This window comes from Vigna umbellata, chromosome 10, assembly GCF_029865625.1.
Source record: "Vigna umbellata cultivar VRB3 chromosome 10, Vumbellata_1.0, whole genome shotgun sequence".
Classification (NCBI taxonomy): domain Eukaryota; kingdom Viridiplantae; phylum Streptophyta; class Magnoliopsida; order Fabales; family Fabaceae; genus Vigna; species Vigna umbellata.
In genome coordinates this window covers 4,817,618-4,825,458 of record NC_142174.1, presented here as the reverse complement: position 1 = coordinate 4,825,458, position 7,841 = coordinate 4,817,618, and positions in this window count along the sequence as shown.

Genomic DNA, 7,841 nt, shown 5'->3' with positions numbered 1-7,841 from the left:
AAGTGGAAGAAGTGGACGAAGTGGAAGAAGTTGACGAAGTGGATGAAGTGGACGAAGGGAAGGAAGTGGACGAAGGAGAAGAAGTAGAAGAAGTGGGAGAAGTGGAAGAAGTCGAAGAAGTGGACGAAGTGCACGAAGTAGACGAGGTGGACGAAGTTGACGAAATGGACCAAGAAGAAGAAGGAGAAGAAGTGGACGAAGAAGAAGAAGTGGTAGAAGTGGAACAAGCGGAAGAAGTGGAAGAAGTGGACGAAGTGGAAGAAGTGGATCAAATGGACGAAGTGGACGAAGTTGAAGAAGTTGACGAAGTGGACGAAGTGGAGGAAGTGGATAACATGGACGAAGTGGACAAAGTTGTCGAAGTGCACGAAGTGACGAAGTTGTGGAGGTTGAGGAAGTGGACGAACTGGACGAAGATGTCGAAGTGGACGAAGTTCACGAAGTGGACCAAATTGACGAAGTGGAAGAATTGGAAGAAGTGTACGAAGTGGGAGAAGACGAAGAAGTGGAAGAGGTGGAGGAAGTGGAGGAAGTGGACGAAGTGGACGAATTGGACGAAGTGGACGAAGTGGACGAAGTTGTGGAAGTTGAGGAAGTGGACGAATTGGACGGAGTGGACGGAGTGGATGAATTGGACGAAGTGGAGGAAGTTGACAAAGTTGACAAAGTTGACGAGTGGACGAAGTTGACAAAGTTGCCGAGTGGAAGAAGTGGACGAAGTAGAGGAAGTGGACGAAGTGGAAGAAGTGGACGATGTTGACAATCTGAACAAAGTGAACGAAGTAGACGAAGTGGACGAAGTGGACGAAGTTGACGAAGTGGACAAAGAAGAAGAAGGAGAAGAAGTGGAAGAAGTGGAAGAAGTGGAAGAAGTGGAAGAAGTGGAAGAAGTGGAAGAAGTGGAAGAAGTGGACGAAGTGGAGGAAGTGCACGAAGTGGACGAAGTGGAGGAAGTTAAGGAAGTGGAGGAAGTTGACGAAGTTGCCGAAGAATTAGATAGAGAAGAAGTGGAAGAAGTGGAAGAAGTGGAGGAAGTGGACGAAGTGGCTGAAGTGGAGGAAGTGCACGAAGTGGACGTAGTGGAGGAAGTTGACGAAGAAGTGGACGAAGTGGACGAATTGGACGATGTGCACGAAGTGGAGGAAGTGGACGAAGTGGTGGAAGGGGATGAAGTTTACGAAGTCGACGAAGTTGATGAAGTCGACGAAATTGACAAAGTGGAAGAAATGGAATAAGAAGAGGAAGTGGAAGAAGTGGAATATGCGGAGGAAGTGGACGAGTGGACGAAGTGGAAGAAGTGGACAAAGTTGACGAAGTTGACGAAGTTGACGAAGTTGAAGAAGTTGACAAAGTGGACGAAGTGGACAACATCGACGAGCTGGAAGAAGTGTACGAAGTTGACGAAGTGCACGAAGTGGACGAAGTTGTGGGAGTTGAGGAAGTGGACGAACTGGACGAAGTGGTAGAAGTGGACGAAGTTCACAAAATGGACCAAATTGACGAAGTGGAAGAAGTGGATGAAGTGGACGAAGTGGACGAAGTGGACGTAGTAGACGAAGTGGACGAAGTTGTGGAAGTTGAGGAAGTGGACGAAGAGGACCGAGTGGACGGAGTGGACGAAGTGCACGAAGTGGACGAATTGGACGAAGTGGAGGAAGTTGAAATAGTTGACAAAGTTGCCGAGTGGACGAAGTTGACAAAGTTGCCGAGTGGACGAAGTTGACAAAGTTGCCGAGTGGACGAAGTGGATGAAGTGGAGGAAGTGGACGAGGTGGAAGAAGTGGACGAAGTTGACGATCTGAACAAAGTGAACGAAGTAGACGAAGTGGAAGAAGTGGATGAAGTTGACGAAGTGGACGAAGAAGAAGAAGGAGAAGAAGTGGAAGAAGTGGAAGAAGTGGAAGAAGTGGACGAAGTGGACGAAGTGGACGATGTGGAGGAAGAAGTGGAGGAGGTTGACGAAGTTGACGAAGAAGAAGAACGAGAAGAAATGGAAGAAGTGGAAGAAGGGGAAGAAGTGGAAGAAGTGGACGAAGTAGAGGAAGTGCACGAACTGGAGGAAGTGGAGGAAGTTGACGAAGTTGACAAAGAATTAGAACGAGAAGAAGTGGAAGAAGTGGAAGAAGTGGACAACATGGACGAAGTGGACGAAGTTGACGAAGTGCACGAAGTGGACGAAGTTGTGGAAGTTGAGGAAGTGGACGAACTGGACGATGTGGACGAAGTGGTTGAAGTGGACGAAATTGACGAAGTGGACGAAGTTCAGGAAGTGGACCAAATTGACGAAGTGGAAGAAGTGGAAGAAGCTTACGAAGTTGGAGAAGAGGAAGAAGTGGAAGGGGTGGAACAAGTGGACGAAGTGCACGAAGTAGACGAAGTTGTGGAAGTTGAGGAAGTGGACGAAGTGGACGGAGTGGACGGAGTGGACGGAGTGGACGGAGTGGACGGAGTGGACGGAGTGGACGGAGTGGACGGAGTGGACGGAGTGGACGGAGTGGACAGAGTGCACGAAGTGGACGAATTGGACGAAGTGGAGGAAGTTGACAAAGTTGATAAAGTTGACAAAGTTGACGAGTGGACGATGTTGACAAAGTTGTCGAGTGGACGAAGTGGACGAAGTAGAGGAAGTGGATGAAGTGGACGAAGTGGAAGAAATGGACGAGGTGGACGATCTGAACAAAGTGAACGAAGTAGACGAAGTGGACGAAGTGGACGAAGTGGACGAAGAAGAAGAAGGAGAAGAAGTGGACAAAGTGGAAGAAGTGGAAGAAGTGGAAGAAGTGGAAGAAGTGGACGAAGTGGAGGAAGTGCACGAACTGGAGGAAGTGGAAGAAGTTGAAGAAGTTGACGAAGAATTAGAACAAGAAGAAGTGGAAGAAGTGGAAGAAGTGGAAGAAGTGGAGGAAGTGGAGGAAGTGGAGGAAGTGCACGAAGTGGACGAAGTGGAGGAAGTGGAGGACGTTGACCAAGAAGTGGAAGAAGTGGACAAAGTGGAAGAAGATGAGGAAGTGGAAGAAGTGGAAGAAGTGCAAGAAGTGGAAGAAGTGGACGAAGTTCTGGAAGTTGAGGAAGTGGACGAAGTGGACGAATTGGACGATGTGCACGAAGTGGAGGAAGTGGACGAAGTGGTGGAAGGGGATGAATTTGACGAAGTGGACGAAGTTGACGAAATTGACGAAATGGAAGAAGTGGAAGAAGTGGAAGAAGAAGAGGAAGTGGAAGAAGTGGAATAAGTGGACGAAGTAGACGGAGTGGAAGGAGTGGACGGAGTGGACGTAGTGGACGCGTGGACGAAGTGGACGAAGTTGACGAAGTGGTGGAAGTGGATGATGTGGACGAATTGACCTAGTGGACGAAGTTGACAAAGTTGACGAGGGGACAAAGTGGACGAAGTGGAAGAAGTGGACGAACTGGACGATCTAAACAAACTGGACGAAGTTGACGATGTGGACGAAGTTAACGAAGAAGAAGAAGGACAAGAAGTGGAAATAGTGGAAGAAGTGGCAGAAGTGGAAGAAGCGAACGAAGTGGAAGAAGTTGACGAAGTGGACGAAGTTGTGGAAGTTGAGTAAGTGGACGAAGTGGACGGAGTGGACGGAGTGGACGGCGTGGACGGAGTGGACGGAGTGGACGGAGTGGACGGAGTGCACGAAGTGGACGAATTGGACGAAGTGGAGGAACTTGACAAAGTTGACAAAGTTGAAATAGTTGACGAGTGGACGAAGTTGACAAAGTTGCCGAGTGGACGAAGTGGACAAAGTGGAAGAAGTGGACGAGGTGGACAATCTGAGCAAAGTGAACGAAGTAGACGAAGTGGACGAAGTGGACGAAGTGGACGAAGTGGAAGAAGAAGAAGAAGGAGAAGAAGTGGAAGAAGTGGAAGAAGTGGAAGAAGTGGAGGAAGTGGAGGAAATGGAGGAAGAGGAGGAAGTGCATGAAGTGGACGAAGTGGAGCAAGTTGACCAAGAAGTGGAAGAAGTGGACGAAGTTCTGGAAATTGAGGAAGTGGACGAAGTGGACGAATTGGACGATGTGCGCGAAGTGGACGAAGTGGTGGAAGGGGATGAATTTGACGAAGTGGACGAAGTTGACGAAATTGACGAAGTGGAAGAAGTGGAAGATGTGGAAGAAGTGGAAGTGGAAGAAGTGGAATAAGTGGACGAAGTGGAAGAAGTGGAAGAAGTGGTGGAAGGGGATGAATTTGACGAAGTGGACGAAGTTGATGAAATTGACGAAGTGGAAGAAGTGGAAGAAGAAGAGGAAGTGGAAGAACTGGAATAAGTGCACGAAGTGGACGAAGCGGACGGAGTGGAAGGAGTGGAAGGAGTGGACGGAGTGGACGAAGTGGACGAAGTCGACGAAGTTGACGAACTGGACGAAGAAGAAGAAGGAGAAGAAGTGGAAGAAGAAGAAGAAGTGGTAGAAGTGGAACAAGTGGACGAAGTGGACGAAGTGGACAACATGGACGAAGTGGAGGAAGTGGACGAAGTGGACGAAGTTGACGAACTGGACGAAGGTGTGGAAGTTGAGGAAGTGGACGAACTGGACGAAGTGGTGGAAGTGGACGAAGAGGACGAAGTTGACGAAGTGGACAAAGTTCAGGAAGTGGACCAAACTGACGAAGTGGAAGAAGTGGAAGAAGTGTACGAAGTGGGAGAAGACGAAGAAGTGGAAGAGGTGGAAGAAATGGACGAAGTTGACGAAGTGGACGAAGTGGACGAAGAAGACGAAGTGGACGGAGTGGACGTAGTGGACGGAGTGGACGCAGTGGACGCAGTGTACGGAGTGGACGGAGTGGACGAAGGGGACGAAGTGGACGAAGTTAATGAAGTGGACGAAGTTCATGAAGTGGAGGAAGTGGATGATGTGGACAAATTGACCTAGTGGACGAAGTTGACAAAGTTGACGAGTGGACAAAGTGGACGAAGTGGAAGAAGTGGACGAACTGGATGATCTAAACGAACTGGACGAAGTTGACGATGTGGACTAAGTGGACGAAGTTGACGAAGAAGAAGAAGGAGAAGAAGTGGAAATAGTGGAAGAAGTGGCAGAAGTGGAAGAAGTTGACGAAGTGGATGAAGTGGACGAAGTGGACGACGGAGAAGAAGGAGGAGAAGTGGAAGAAGTGGACGAAGGGAACGAAGTGGACGAGGTGGACGAAGTGGACGAAGTTGACGAACTAGACGAAGAAGAAGAAGGAGAAGAAGTGGAAGAAGAAGAAGAAGTGTAATAGTGGAACAAGTGGAAGAAGTGGACGAACTGGACGAAGTTGAAGAAGTTGACGAAGTGGAGGAAGTGGACAACATGGACGAAGTGGAGGAAGTGGAGGAAGTGGACGAAGTTGACGAAGTGGATGGAGTGGACGGAGTGGACGAAGTCGACGAAGTGGACGAAGTTGTGGAAGTTGAGGAAGTGGACGGAGTGGACGGAGTGGACGGAGTGAACGGAGTGGACGGAGTGCACGATGCGGACGAATTGGACGAAGTGGAGGAAGTTGACAAAGTTGACAAAGTTGAAATAGTTGACGAGTGGACGAAGTTGACAAAGTTGCCGAGTGGACGAAGTGGATGAAGTGGACGAAGTGGACAAAGTGGACGAAGTGGAAGAAGTGGACTTGGTGGACGATCTGAACAAAGTGAACGAAGTAGACGAAGTGGACGAAGTGGACGAAGAGGACGAAGTGGACGAAGAAGAAGAAGAAGGAGAAGAAGTGGAAGAAGTGGAAGAAGTGGACGAAGTGGACGAAGTGCACGAACTGGACGAAGAAGAAGAAGGAGAAGAGTGGAAGAAGAAGAAGAAGTGGTAGAAGTGGAACAAGTGGAAGAAGTGGACGAAGTGGATGAAGTTGAAGAAGTTGACGAAGTGGACGAAGCGGACAACATGGACGAAGGGGAGGAAGTGGACGAAGTTGACGAAGTGGACGAAGTGGACGGAGTGGACGAAGTGGACGAAGTTGTGGAAGTTGAGGAAGTGGAAGGAGTGGACGGACTGGACCGAGTGGACGGAGTGGACGGAATGGACAGAATGGACGGAGTGGACGGAGTGGACAGAGTGGACGGAGTGGACGGAGTGGACGGAGTGGACGGAGTGGACGGAGTGGACGGAGTGGACGAATTGGACGAAGTGGAGGAAGTTGAAATAGTTGACAAAGTTGCCGAGTGGACGAAGTTGACAAAGTTGCCGAGTGCACGAAGTGGATGAAGTGGAGGAGGTGGACGAGGTGGAAGAAGTGGACGAAGTTGACGATCTGAACAAAGTGAACGAAGTAGACGAAGTGGAAGAAGTGGACGAAGTTGACGAAGTGGACGAAGAAGAAGAAGGAGAAGAAGTGGAAGAAGTGGAAGAAGTGGAAGAAGTGGAAGAAGTGGACGATGTGGAGGATGGAGGAGGTTGACGAAGTTGACGAAGAAGAAGAACGAGAAGAAATGAAAGAAGTGGAAGAAGTGGAAGAAGTGGAAGAAGTGGACGAAGTGGAGGAAGTGCCCGAACTGGAGGAAGTGGAGGAAGTGGACGAAGTGGATGAAGAAGAAGAAGGAGAAGAAGTGGAAGAAGTGGAAGAAGTGGAAGAAGTGGAAGAAGTGGACGAAGTGGAGGAAGTGCACGAACTGGAGGAAGCGGAGGAAGTTGACGAAGTTGACGAAGAATTAGAACGAGAAGAAGTGGAAGAAGTGGAAGAAATGGAGGAAGTGGAGGAAGTGGACGAAGTGGAGGAAGTGGAGGAAGTTCACCAAGAAGTGGAAGAAGTGGACGAAGTGGAAGAAGACGAAGAAGTGGAAGAAGTGGAAGAAGTGGACGAATTTCTGGAAGTTGAGGAAGTGGACGAAGTGGTTGAAGTGGACGAATTGGACGATGTGCACGAAGTGGAGGAAGTGGACGAAGTGGTGGGAGGGGATGAATTTGACGAAGTGACGAAGTTGACGAAATTGACGAAGTGGAAGAAGTGGAAGAAGTGGAAGAAGAAGAGGAAGTGGAAGAAGTGGAATAAGTGGACGAAGTGGACGGAGTGGACGAAGTGGACGAAGTTGACAAACTGGACGAAGAAGAAGAAGGAGAAGAAGTAGAAGAAGAAGAAGAAGTGGTAGAAGTGGAACAAGTGGAAGAAGTGGACTAAGTGGACGAAGTGGACGAAGTTGAAGAAGTTGACGAAGTGGACGAAGTGGACAACATGGACGAAGTGGAGGAAGTGGACGAAGTTGTGGAAGTTGAGGAAGTGGACGAACTGGACGAAGTGGTGGAAGTGGACGAAGTTGACGAAGTGGACGAAGTTTAGGAAGTGGACCAAATTGACGAAGTGGAAGAAGTGGAAGAAGTGTACGAAGTGGGAGAAGACGAAGAAGTGGAAGAGGTGGAAGAAGTGGACGAAGTGGACGAAGTGGACGAAGTGGACGAAGTGGACGAAGTTGTGGAGGTTGAGGAAGTGGACGAAGTGGACGGAGTGGACGGAGTGGACGAAGTGGAAGGAGTGGACGGAGTGGACGGAGTGGACGGAGTGGACGAAGTGGACGAAGGGGACGAAGTGGACGAAGTGGACCAAGTGAACGAAGTGGACGAAGTGAATGAAGTGGACGAAGTTGACGAAGTGGAGGAAGTGGATGATCTGGACGAATTGACCTAGTGGACGAAGTTGCAAAGTTGACGAGTGGACAAAGTGGAAGAAGTGGACGATCTAAACGAAGTGGACGAAGTGGACGAAGTTGACGATGTGGACGAAGTGGACGAAGTTGTGGAAGTTGAGGAAGTGGACGGAGTGGACGGAGTGGACGAAGTGGACAACATGGACGAAGTGGAGGAAGTGGAGGAAGTGGAGGAAGTGGACGAAGTGGACGAAGTGGACGAAGTGG